The sequence below is a fragment of the Eschrichtius robustus genome, chromosome 12 (assembly GCF_028021215.1).
Source record: "Eschrichtius robustus isolate mEscRob2 chromosome 12, mEscRob2.pri, whole genome shotgun sequence".
NCBI classification, from domain to species: Eukaryota; Metazoa; Chordata; class Mammalia; order Artiodactyla; family Eschrichtiidae; genus Eschrichtius; species Eschrichtius robustus.
The window spans coordinates 84115362-84129043 of NC_090835.1; the positions used below are offsets into that span (position 1 = coordinate 84115362).

At 40.7% G+C, this 13682-nt stretch overlaps 1 pseudogene; it reads left to right on the forward strand.

Annotated features, from left to right (window-relative positions):
- Positions 1 to 780: 780 nt before the first annotated feature.
- Positions 781 to 8385, forward strand: LOC137774082 (DLA class II histocompatibility antigen, DR-1 beta chain-like; annotated as a pseudogene).
- Positions 8386 to 13682: the final 5297 nt, after the last annotated feature.

Genomic DNA, 13682 nt, shown 5'->3' on the forward strand with positions numbered 1-13682 from the left:
GCATCAGGAGACAAACGTGAAAAACATTTTCACTTAGGTTAAATTATTGACTAACTTTCAATTTCCTCTGGTTTATTGGAGACATTCTTATCTGTAAGGAGATATGAACTATACTCTCCATACAACAGTTATAATTCTGTCAAATCATCGGTTACCAGGGGTGCTGTTCTTTCAGTTGTCCGCAGAATCATAGAAGTTTTCAGTGTTGATGTACCTGAAAAATCAAAGTGCCTTGTTTTCAACTGTACAAGTTAAGTAATTCCCCCAAATCTACAACACTAAATTACGATGCAAAAAAGGACCAGATTGAAGGTCTCCTAAAATGCAATAATTTTCTCTCCACTTCCTCAATTCCTCACACACTCACACATATATTTGTCAAAATATCTCTATCTTCAAGTAAGAGAAATGATGTTCCTAAAAGGCTCAAACGTGTGACACACCACTGACCAGCACAGAACTGGCTCACAGTAGGAGCCCAATTAAAATGTCTCAGATACAACTGGATCAAACCCTTAAAGTACTAAATTAAAACAGTCCTTTTAGTGAAGGAAATTCTAAGTTTCAGAAGAGGACCTTCATATTGAATCTCTGACCAGCAAATGATGATGTTATTCATCTCTGATGTTGACTGGTTTTTCTAACACTGAGATCACCCAATCCAGGACCAACGAGTTCATTGGTTAATATTGTTTGGTCATGTGGATTGAGGAACAACCTAGTCCTCACTGAGTGACACTTACCTGCTCTCTCACGCTCTGTCTTCTCCTGTTCCCCTGCATGATGTGTCTGTGGTTCACTGGATGGCAGCTCTGACAGTGATACTGATGGTGCTGAGCACTTCCCTCACTTGGGCCAGGGACACCTGAAGTAAGCGCGCACCTTGTGGGGGTGAGCTATAGTGGGTGGGAGAAGAAAGGGAGTTACCTTTGTCTCTGTGTCCAGACCACGTCCCTTAAAATATTGTGACATTTTCTTCAGTGATCACCTATCTTTATCACGTGGATCCTCCATTCCTTCCACAGCAAAAGGGCCTTGGATGCCTGCCTTCTGAGTGCTGCTTAAGGTGCCCCCATATATATGGGATATTTCTTCTCAACTGTCTTCCAACAAAACCTCTCCAGCCTTACATCCCATTCCCTCAGGATCTTAAGAGGATTTAGAAGTAAAGATGTCAGAATAATTCCACGTCATGCAATTCCCTGTATTATGTTGAGTTATGTCAGAAAAAGGAAAAGTTTCTCTGAAAATTTTACAGGGAATCTCGAGGAATTAGAAAGATCTCTCCTACAAATCCTGTGTTATATCCTTAACAGGATCTATGATGTTGCTGTCTCTCCCTAATATGTGAGACTATCAAAGGGCATCCCTCATTATATGTTTTCCTATCTCTCTGAACCACAATGTTTAAATGTCCTGTATCCCTGTCCTGGAGGTTCTCTGACAGAAGTTGGAGTTAGTTTTCTCTCTATTTCTCCTGGGTAAAACACCCTGGAGCTGAATCATGGATTCTTAGTACTTGGAATGACCCTGTAGATAAGGAGCATCTATGGGGTGTTCTTTGATGCCTTAAAGAACTTAAGACATCTTCCGAAAACCAGACATAGGTTAGTGTTCTTTATAAATCTATTTTGAATCTTTCTACATGATTAGTTTCTCCTACATCTCCCCATTCTCTGACCTGAGCACATGTGAAGGGATTCAACAAGTAGAGAATAAATTATAAGAAATTCTGTTTTTGTAAGTTAAAAGTAGTCAAATATCAACATTTTCATATGGTAACCCATGAGCCCTGAGTAGGGTCCTGAGAATGTGAAGGTTGTTTCCATCCCATTGGGCTGAAAGCCAATAAGCAACTCAAGGGAACTCATTGGCCTATCAGGTCTTGGCCCCAAACTTCATAGGTTCATTAATAATGCCCTTTGATTTCCTTAATTAGTCATGTTTGGTGTCCTCTCCTTCTGTTTCTTCCCTATTCTTTCCTCAGCTATGTCATCACCATTACTGAAAATCCCCAAAGTTTGCACAGACCCTTAGCACTATAACAGATCAATCACCTTTTCCTTTCCTGTGAATGTTTCTTCTAACTAGTAGGAGGAGAAAAGGAAGTTTGCCTGAATTTCTCCCAGGAAATGAAAAGAATATCATGTGTCATCAGAATAAAAGAGTTTTGGAGCTGAGCCCTTTCTTGCTTCCCAGGATTCCCACAAAAATCCATTTCCAGAACACTGGGTTTACTCATTTTGACCACAAATATTTGTTTGTTTGTTTGTTTTTCTGAGCAACTATTATATACTGGGCTCTGTTCTTGGCTCAGAGAATTCTATTTGAATAACATAGGAAAGTCCCCTACTGTCATGGACTTACCTAATGACAAGAGCGGAAGACAACAACCCAATAAACATTTAACAAGGAAAAACATTTCAGAGAGCAATAAGTACTCTGAAAAAATACATCAGGGTTATAGAGCAGAGAGAATTGTATTCACCTGACTTCAGTTCAAGTGTCTAGGGAGCTCTCCATGAAAAGGTGACACTCAATTGAGACATAAATGATGAGAAGCCAGACACATGAGAGATCTGAGGGACAAGTGCTCCAGGGAGAGGGAGCAGCGGAAAGGACGAAGTGTGGGAAGATCTTTGCTGTGTTTAAGGGACAGAATGAAGGTTAGAGTGACTGAAGCAAATCAAGAAGGTTGGGGAGTGGAAAAAGATGAGGTCGGAGAGGAAGTCAGGAGCCAAATCGTATTAGGCTCTGATGGCCATGGTGAGAACTTTGACTTTTATTTACAGAGATACGTGAAGCTCCTGAGAGATTATAAGGAGAGTCAGTCTGTTGATTTTTAAAAATAATCCTAGCTACCACGTGGAGACTGGATTCCAGAGGTTCACGAGTGGAGTCAGGGACACCATTTAGGAACATGGTAGAATTCTCCAGGGCAGATGTGCTTGTGGCTTCATTTAGTGTGGTAGTGACAGAGACAATAGTAAAGATAAAGTGAACAGATTTGGGGTAGACTGTTGTGTGGCTTGTTATTTTTTAACTTTGCCACGTGACAGGGAGGTATTAGAGAATTCCTGGATAGTGAGTAGACCTGGTCTGATCCAGAGCACACTTCTCTCTGGCGTCATTTCTTTTTCTTTTTTTAACATCTTTATTGGAGTATAATTGCTTTACGATGGTGTGTTAGTTTCTGCTGTATAACAAAGTGAATCAGCTATACGTATACATATATCCCCATATCCCCTCCCTCTTGCATCTCCCTCCCACCCTCCCTATCCCACCCCTCTAGGTGGTCACAAAGCACCGAGCTGCTCTCCCTGTGCTATGCGGCTGCTTCCCACTAACTATCTATTTTACATTTGGCAGTGTATATATGTCCATGCCACTCTCTCACTTCATCCCAGCTTACCCTTCCCCCTCCCCATGTCCTCAAGTGCATTCTCTACATCTGCGTCTTTATTCCTGTCCTGTCTGGCATCATTTCTGAGTGAAGGTCTCTACTCAAAGTCTGGGGTCCTGTTCTTTTTCTGTAAACTGTCTATATGAGAATGTTATTTCTTCTAACTTTCTCCCTTACTGAGGGTAATTGACTACAGAAATAGAGAGTTCTACACCTGGCCAAGGCTGGTAATTTGATGCCTACTGGTATTATTGGGTGCAGGAGACAAAGTTAGAAAATGAATTAGTTGGGGCTTTGAATAGGAATAAAATCTCTGCGGCTGTAGTTTTCTACTATAGATAAGTAGTGGACCAGTGGCAGAGAAATTAAGAAGGAAGATGATTTGAAGAATAAATTATATGTCTTTTTAATTGGCTGGCAAGGCAAAGAAATAAGTAAGCCATATTCGAATTTATTTCGCTGGAAACATAGCTCTCCACTGGGGCTGGATTCTTGAAAACTAGAAATTTCATATAGGAACAAGATTTTCAACAGATATAATATTGGCAAAACTTTTAATGTAATTCTCAGTGCTCCATAATTAACAGTGACTTTTGACCACAGATTTTCAGATGGTTTATACTAGTGGAGCTCATCCAGTGACAGATCACCACTCCTTCCCCCTACTCCTTGACCCCCGAATATTTGGCAATATCTGGAGCCATTTTTGGTTGTTACACTGAAGGTTTCTTCTGACGTCAAGTGGGTAGAGGCCAGGGATGCTGGTAGACGGCCTACAATGTACAGAACACACCCCCTCACCTCCAGATACGTATTTGATCTCTTACCTCATCAGGTCAGATTTGCCAAGTGAATTATGGCACCAAATTTAAAAAATTTGGTTTTCTGAGCTATCTGGATTTGGAAATGCAGAAAAGAAAAGGTAGAAGTGTATTGGGATCATGGTTTTAATTTCCTTAAAACTCTTCAAAAGTTTCCCATTACATTTAGCATAAATTCAAAACCATAACATCACCCATAAGCCTTTTAAGTACCTGGCTTCTGTGATTTTTCAGTGGAATCTTTTACCCCCCTTCCTCACTCTCTGTGCTTAGTGAAATGTTTTCTTCTGGTTTCTTGCAGAAGCTCTTCATCTCTTTCAAGCTTTTACACATGCTACTACCTTTACCTGAAATATGCCTTCTTTTTCTCCCAAACATACACACCCCCCACATCTTTCCGTCACCCCACATCAACTTAACCTTTCATGTCAAATCTTTTTTTTAAATTGAAGTATAGTTGATTTACAATGTTGTGTCATGTCACATCTTAAATGTCATTCTACAGAGACTACTTCTCTGACACCCTAATATTAATTATTCTCTGTTCTAGATCTCCATGCTTTTCTTGTGACATTTCTGGCTCCTGTATAATTAATTCTTGTGTGGTTGGGTTTTGTCCATCACTTTCACTAAATTTTATGCTCCTAGAAGGTAGGGGAGATGTTTGTTTTTCCTTCTGTGGATTCCCAGGGGCAGCAGCACAGGCTTGGCACAAGGTCAGCACTAGGTAAGGAAGTGTTTCAGGAACAGCTAAAGGGTGGTGGGGTGAGAGGAGGAAGCAGAGAGTGTTTTTCTGGTGGAGGCATGCAGGAGGAGGTGGTGATGGGGCAAATCCTGGTCCCGCTCAGGCTTGGAGGTCCCCAGCCAAGTACAGAGCTGACTGCATCCCAGATGCCTTAGGATCAGAGAGGTCTTCTCCGCACACCATGGTCTCGCTTGACCCTGCAGATCAAAGATGAACCTGTGGGGTGCTTGTAGTTGGGGGCGCCAGTGGAGCTAATGAAGGGGGTCCTAGTGCTCCCACCCGCGCTTGAGCTCCCCTCGTTGGTGGGTGTAGCAGTCAGTCATTTCCCAGGAGCCCGCCCAGTGACCAGATCCTTCCTGTCCTCACAGCAGTTTTCATGCATGAGTTTAAGGTGAGTGTCATTTCTCCAACGGGATGGAGCAGGTGCGGTTCTTGGCCAGATACACCTACAACGCGCAGGAGGATGTGCACTTGGACAGTGATGTGGGGGAGTTCACGGCGGTGACCGAGCTGGGGAGGCCGGACGCTGAGTCCTGGAACCAGCAGAAGGACTTCATGGAGCAGAAGCGGGCCAAGGTGGACACGGTGTGCAGATCCAGCTACTGGGGTATTGGTAGCTTCACGAGGCAGCGGCGAGGTGAGCCGAGGCAGGCGGGTGGCCAGGGGGAGGTGGTGTGTGTGTGTGTGTGTGTGTGTGTGTGTGTGTGAGAGAGAGAGAGAGAGAGAGAGAGACAGAGAGACAGAGAGAGACAGAAACAGAGACAAAGACTCAGTCTGGGTGAGCGTTGGATTGTGAGCATTACACGTTGCGAAAGTTACTGTGAGAGGGTGAGACAGGGAGTGAGTCTCACAGGCTGTCGGGGAGACAGTGTGTGACCTTGTCAGTGTGTGATTGTGAGAGGGGAGAGAGCATGTGGTGCGAGGAGGGGGCCTGGGGTCTGGGAGGACTGGGAGGGAAGGGAGGTGTGGGGGGAGGGATGCAGGAAGGATGGATGGTTCTAGGCAGCCTTGGTGGTGCTGTGGGAAAGGTGAGGTGGGAGAAAGGGGGAGGGGAGATGGAGGAATACTGATTGGGGTGGTTGGTTAGGGAGGAGGGAAGGGAATTTAAGTGTCTGTGGTTGTGCTACCCAGAAAAGAGCTTTGGAACTTGGACATTTATGGAAAGGTGTGGTAAAGGGGCTTCAGGGCCTGATCTTCCTGGACAATGGACCTTTTGCTTCATGTCTGAGTCTTTTGGTTCTATGGTCAGGGGAGAAACTTTGACTCTGGGTGTTTGACTCTAGGTCAAAATTTTATCCTCTGCTCATGCTTCAGCTGCATGACTCATGGTTTTGTTCTGTGGTCTCTGAAAAAAACCTCAGTATCTTGCTAGAAACTGAATAGTTTCCAAACCGGTTTGGAGCTGGTTCTGGGATTACACAATTATAAGAATTATTTTTTTTTAATTAGTGACTTTCCTTCCTGCTTTCCCTCTCCTTCAGGACTCAAGTTTTTCTTGGGATTCAACTCATAGAGTTAGAGATTCACCTGTGTCTTTCCTTCTTCCTGGGGTAGAACCTTTTCTGAGGTGTTCTAAGGTGTGAGTGCCTGGAGACAGCTTTCCCAGGATTTCATCCTCTGTCTCCACACACACCCCCTGCTGTTCCCTAATTTATCCACACTGCTTTCAATCATATTTTCTTTCAAATTAAACAAGGGTAATAAATAGCTCTGATATATTGAAGGCTAAATTCCAGTTATTGTTTTACATACCTTAGGTGCATTAATCCTCACATAATGCTAAGAGGTAAATTAAGTATAATTATCCCCCTTTATAGGTGAGAAAGCTGAGGCACAGAAGAATGTAAAAATTCTCCCAGGATCAATCACTAAGAGGGAGAGCCTGGATTTAAACCTAGGCAGTCTGACTTCAGAAATTATGCTTTTAATTAATACACTATATGCCTTGCAAAGGTTTGTAAACACTTCCATTTAACAATGAATTACTATTCATACTATGAAACACACACACACACACACACACACACACACACACACATTTCCTCAACATCTCTCAAATCTAATGGACCCATGCTGTAAGAATTAAAGTCAAGGCTTATGGCACTAACTCCTAAAGTTGGGCCACATGGCCAGCCTGGCCTACCTGAGACTGCAGTGTGGTCTGGAGACTGATGGTAGAAAGGCAGCCAATCAAGGAGACTTACTCTGTCTCCCTCACTTATCCCCTCTACCTTTTCTCTCCTAGTGGCGCCTACAGTGACTGTGTATCCTGCAAAGACACAGCCCCTGCAGCTCCACAACCTCCTGGTCTGCTCTGTGAATGGTTTCTATCCAGGCCACATTGAAGTCAGGTGGTTCCGGAACAGCCAGGAAGAGGAGGCTGAGGTGGTTTCCACAGGCCTGATCCCTAATGGGGACTGGACCTTCCAGACCATGGTGATGCTTGAAACAGTCCCTCAGAGTGGAGAGGTCTACACCTGCCATGTGGAGCACCCCAGCCGGACGAGCCCTATCGCAGTGGAATGGAGTGAGAAGATTTCTGGCCTCATAAGTTCCTCAGCCACCAAGGAGGGGGCTTTGATTACCACTGATTGTCAGGTTTCTCCTCACCCTGCACCATATTTTTATTTGCTTCATGTTCTTCTCTTTTTCAGCACAAGTTACTGGGGGTAGCCCTGTGATATCCTGTGATAGAAATCCTCTGATAGTTTGTAGATATCCTTTGATAGTTTCTATAAATACCTATACCCACTGGTGAGACAATTCTGCCTGGCAGGCAGAGAAGGGGTGTCCCTGTCCTGAGCCTCCATGATATCACAATTCATGGTCACCCCATTGCCCAAGGCACCAGTCCCCTGCCTCGGGCTGGGCTTGCACTTCTGACACTGTTGCTCTGAGATGTTCACTGTGATCTGAGAAGGGGCACATCCTCTACAATGCAGGGACCTTCCTGACATGAGGGGAGTCCAATCTCAGCTCTGCCTTTTATTGTATCTGTCACCCTAGACAAGCTCCTTAACCTCATTCAGCCCCAGGGTCCTCGTCTATCAGATATTGAAGTCATGTGGCCTTATGTCAGGGCTGTAATATTTAAATGAATTCAGTGCCTTAACCTTGAAGCTACTCAGTGTGATTTTAAAATGTTTTCCAAGGAATGGACAATTACTCTATTTCTTCCAGGGAAGCCTTCTTTCCCCATTCTCAAAGCTCTCAGTCTTAGAGACTGAAATAGAGAAGTTGGATTTGGGATAAGAGTCACTAAAACTAGCTTCTTTTCCCAGGGGCACAGTCTGAATGTCAGTCAGAGCAAGATGCTGAGTGGAACTGGGGGCTTTGTTCTGGGTCTGCTCTTCCTTGGGGTGGGGCTGTTCATCTACTTCAGGAATCAGAAAGGTAAGGAACCTGTTGGCAGCTGAGACTCCCAACAGACGTTTTGGGGAAGAAATCTGACTTTGCTCGGTTAGTTCTCTGTATATCAATGACCCCGTATAAAGTCTTTCTTTACCTAGTTGACCTCAGATTTCCTGGAAATCCAGAAATTGACAGTCCATGGTTAGCTGTGGTTGAAACATAAAAGGTGATGGCCTGCAGAGATAAGAAAAAGGTTAACGTGCATGGAGATTTTGGGTGGAGATCCTGGGGCAAATGCAGGAAGAGACACAGGGGTGATGAAATTACACTGGATTTGTGTGACAGAAGCTTCATCCTCTCAGTGTCTGTTCTCTCTACCCTGGCATCATGTGAAGTGGGTTGTGGTGTTAGAGAAGTCTTAGAAGAGTGGTCTGGGCCCGGGGACATTGTGTTTGGGGATAGATTTACCTCTGTATCTTTTAAGTATATATCTTCCCTCCCCTTTTCCAGAACACCCTGCACTTCAGCCAACAGGCTGAACTCTCTTTTAGAATCATATTTAGTCTCCCTAGAAGAGATGGTAGAAGTGACAAGACAGGAGACAGAAATAATGAGAAAGACTTTGGATCTGACTTCTGATCAAGCAGTTTACATTAAAGCTTCTTCTCTCCACTAAACAGAGGGTTTGAACTCTAAAGTGGCTTTGGCTCAGGGAGACTTAAGAATTTTTCCCCTTCTTACTGAAATGCTGTAACATGAAGGCCTGAGAGACAGAGAGAGGGAAAAAAGCTGCTTGTAAAGTTAAGACGGGAAACGACACTGTCCTCTGTCTCCTGCAGGACTCCTCCACTGAAGTGAAGATGGATGGTGACACTCCAGGAAGAACCTTCTGTCCCGGCTTCTTCACGGCCTAAAAAGGTCTCCTGCTTAGCTCTTATTCTTCCAAAACGAGAGTGTTTCTCAGGATCTGGTTTGCTCCTGGTTGAGTGACCCTGCAGAAAACGTCCTTCTTGCTGGTTTCCTCAGCCCCCGCGTTTGAACTGGACATTCCCCATATTGATTGCAACACCTTATCTTCATTCTTTCCTGGTTCCCTCTGTTTTCAACCTTTACTGCCTCCTGTGCACCTGATCTCATCTTCTGTCCATATTATTATATAATGTTTTTCTCAAATAAATATGGAGTGACAATCATCTGCTTCATACAGTTTCAAGGAAAGAAGAAGAAAGAAAAGAGAAAGGGAGGATTTCATCGCAAAACAATTAATCGTTATTATTTATATTCCTGAATTTTGGTCACTTGTGGAACTGGAGGTTTCCTTGCTTCGTTCCCTGTTTTTTCCTTGAGTTTTCTGCATTTTGTCATTAGGCATGTTTTCCTGAGCTAGGAGAAAGCCCTTAATTCACCCTATCATGATGGTTTCCTGCATCTTTGTAATCTCAAAGGTAAGCACACTTTATAAAAATCTGTTATTATTTTAAAATTATGAAATTTATAATCATGCTCTTTTTCTCTTTTTCCATGATCTTTAAAGAAAGTATCTAATCCTGGGTTAGTTCACACCTTGATCACCTCTTTAATTAGACTAATGGTGGGCTTCAACATTTGTCTTTTTCTGTCACTCAGATAAACATCAGTGACATGCTGACTCTTTGGCTGGGATGCATTCTTCCCCATAAATAGGTTTTGGAAGGCCATAAGGACAGAGCCACAACTCCAGTCAATAAGATGCATTTCTGAGGCCCTCCAGTTTCTGTCACAAACTTACTGTCTTTCATGGGAAAATCCTGTATGGATTTTATCTTAGCAGAAATCAGAGACAATTCTGAGAAACAAAGGAAAATTTATGAATACAGGGATGTTCACCCAAACAATGAAATATCCTGCAGTTGGAAGACAAATGAGAATCCCTGTTATGGAATAATCCCCAAATGCACTTTCAGTAGGTATAGGAGATTTGTATAGTATACAACATTAAAAAAAATAAGATAGAAGAGGAGAATAGAAATATATAACTATACCCATTCATTCTATCTATCTATCTATCTATCTATCTATCTATCTATCTATCTATCACTTACTTACATTTGTAAATATAAACAATGGCAGGATTTTTTTAAAAAAATGATTGCCTTTAAGGCCAGATGAGAGAATAGGTTAAAGGGGACAAATATGAAAGCCAGAATTTTTCGAATATATTTAATGGTTTTAACTTGAGGGACATTCAAATATTTTACGTAATAAAAAATTTAAATCAAAAGTTTAACAAGGAGATACATAAAAACTAAAAACAAACTGGAATGATTAAAACAAACTTGACAAAAAGTATATGATGGGAAACAAGCTAGAAAAGTAAATCAAACATTTTTTGACCCTTGCATAAAAGATTGTGGAACTATAATTGTAAATAAGTATATAGTTCTAAATTCCAAAGACTTTAATAATGTAAGGGAGTTGGATAGGCTCAGAGAAAGGTAATTAAATTTGTTAAGAAGATGGTGGGTTCTGCTATTGTATTCCATCTGAAGAGTCAGTTTCAAATGTAAATCAAATCTAAACAGTAGTTAATAGATTCAGAAGTTTATTTCAAAGTAAGAGTTGAATTCTCCACAGTCAGACATAACTATTATTTTATTTTCAAGCAAATTAAAAGCTTATTTTTGCATATGTTAATTATACCGTGTTATTTGTGTGAAACAGGTTATCATCCTGTAGGAGTTTGATAAACCAGTAGTCATGTCTGCAATGTGCATACAGTTGGGATAAGTTCTATTTGATCCCAGGGTTGCACCTTTACTGTCACTTTGTTCTCTGAGATGAAAAAATAAATTGTCTCATTTTATTTGAGACCTGTGGTGTGAAATGATAAGGTAGAATTAAAGTATACGGTATGCATATATCTATGAAGATGCTTTCTGCTGCTAGTAGCAGATAATCCAATCTAATTGGCTTTAGTTTTCTTTAAGTTATTTATCTCACATAACAGATAGACCCAAGGTAGGGAATCTCCAGAGTTGGTCAATTCATCAGGCCAGTTGCATCACCAATGATCTTAAAGGCAAGAAAAGAGAACTGTTTCTTCTTGTGTGGTTTTATAAGGAGCAACCAAACTTTTTCCAGAGTTTTCCCAATAGACCCACTTCCCCACACGTTAGGAAGACCATGGATGAAAACGGTAGGCTCAGACAAACCATGATTCATCCTTTGTGACATGGGCCTGCCTCCTGTGATGCACAAGGGAAGAAAAGGTTTAAAATAATCTTTTTTAGTGAGAAAGAAATGGCCCATGGGTAAGGAGGATGATTTTAGGGTATGGAACTATTAGATTGTGTTTTTAGTAATTTCCTTATGAAGGATGATAGGTATTTAATGGACAACATCATTGCAAGGATTTTTTTTTTAGCATTGAGACTTAAATATCAGCCATAAGCCACTTTCTTCCCCCCAAAAAGCAAGCAAGCAGGAGGATTATTTACTTGATTTTAGAACATATACTGACTCTTAATTTTGTGAGGAAAAGTATATCTTCCCGGGAAATTTTTTTTAAAAAGACACATAATGAGGAATGACTCACTTTTTAAAACGCTAAAACCTATTATACCTCCATTTTATTAAGCACTTTTTGGCATTGATTCATTATTTGTTATATGCACCAGTAAAACAAAGCCCAGAATTAGATCCCTGGACATTTAAGGTTTAGATTCGTGTAGAGAGTTTCAAGTTGTTTGCCAGGTGTATCCCATACTCATTCCTTTAAACAAAATGGATACTTCACAAATATGCATGTGCAAATGTTCACAGCAACATTAGTCATTATAACACAAAACTGGAAACAATCCTAGTATCCATCAGTCAGCGAATGGAAAAACAAAATGCACTGTATCTATACAATGGAAAACTATTTAGCAATAAGAAAGAACAAGTGAAACACATTTAAAGGAATTGATGATGCATGATGCAAAATGGATGAACTTCAAAAATACACTAAGTGAAATAAGCCATACACAAAAGACTACTTGTCATATGATTCCATTTACATGAAACATCTAGAAAAGGCAAATTTATAGACTGAAAGCAAATCAGTGGGTCTCTAGGGCTTGGGGTGGGGGTGGGAATTAACTGTAAACAGGAAACTTTTCGGGGTGACAGAAATGTTCTAAAACTGGATTGTGGCGATAGTTGCCCATATCTATAAACTTACTAGAAATTTCCCAGTTGAGTATGATGTAAACTGTGGGTTTGCCTTAGTTAGCCCTTATTATGTTCAGCTCTGTTACTTCTAGATCCGTTTTATTGAGAGTTTTAATCACAAATAGGTATTGAATCTTGTTAACTGCTTTTCATACATTTATTTAAATAATCATGTAAGTTTTATCCTTCAGTTTTTAATATGGTGTATCATGTTGCTTGATCTGCTGATGTTGAAACATCCTTTCATCCCTGTAATAAATCCCACATCATGGTGTGTGATCCTTTTAACGTATTGTTGCATTTCGTTTGTTAATATTTTATGGAGGATTTTTACATGTATGTTCATCACAGAAATTGGCCTGTAATTTTGTGTGTGTGTGTTGTATCTGGTTTTGCTATCAGGGTCATGTTGAATCATAAAATGAGTTAGGAAGCATTCCTTCCTCTTCAATTGTTTGGAATAATTTGAGAACAGTACATATTAAATCATTGAATGTTTGGTAGACTTCATCTGTGAAGCCATCTGGTCTTGGATTTTTGTTTTTTGAGAGGTTTTTGATTACTCTTTCAATCTCTGGGCTGGTGGTTGGTCTATCAGATTTTCTGTTTCTTCATGAGTCAATCTTGGAAGGCTGGATGATTCTAGGAATATGTTTATTCTTCTAGGTTGTCCAATTTGTTGGTGTGTAGTGTTCATAATATTCTATTATAGTTCTTTGTATTTCTGTGGTATCTGTTGTTATTTCTCCTCTTTCATTTCGGATTTTATTTATCAGATCCTTTTCTCTCTCTCTCTTTTTTTTTCTTAGTCAGTCTAGCTAAAGATTTGAGAATTAAAAAAGAAAAAGTTTTGCAAATTTTGTTTATCTTTTCAGTGAATCAGCTCTTAGTTTTGTTGATCCTTTCTGTTGCCTTTTAACTCTCTAATTCATTTATTTCCACTCAGATCTTTAATATTTGCTTCCTACTGTCTTTGGGATTCATTTAGTCTTCTTTTTCTAGTTCCTTTAGGTGTAAGGTTAAGTTGTTTATTTGAGATTTTTCTTGAGGTAGGCCTGTATTGCTATAAATGTCCTTCTTAGTATTTCTTTTGCTGCATCCAAAGGTTTTGGTATTTCATATTTTTATTTTCATTTATCTTTAGGTACTTTAAAAATTTCTTCTTTGATTT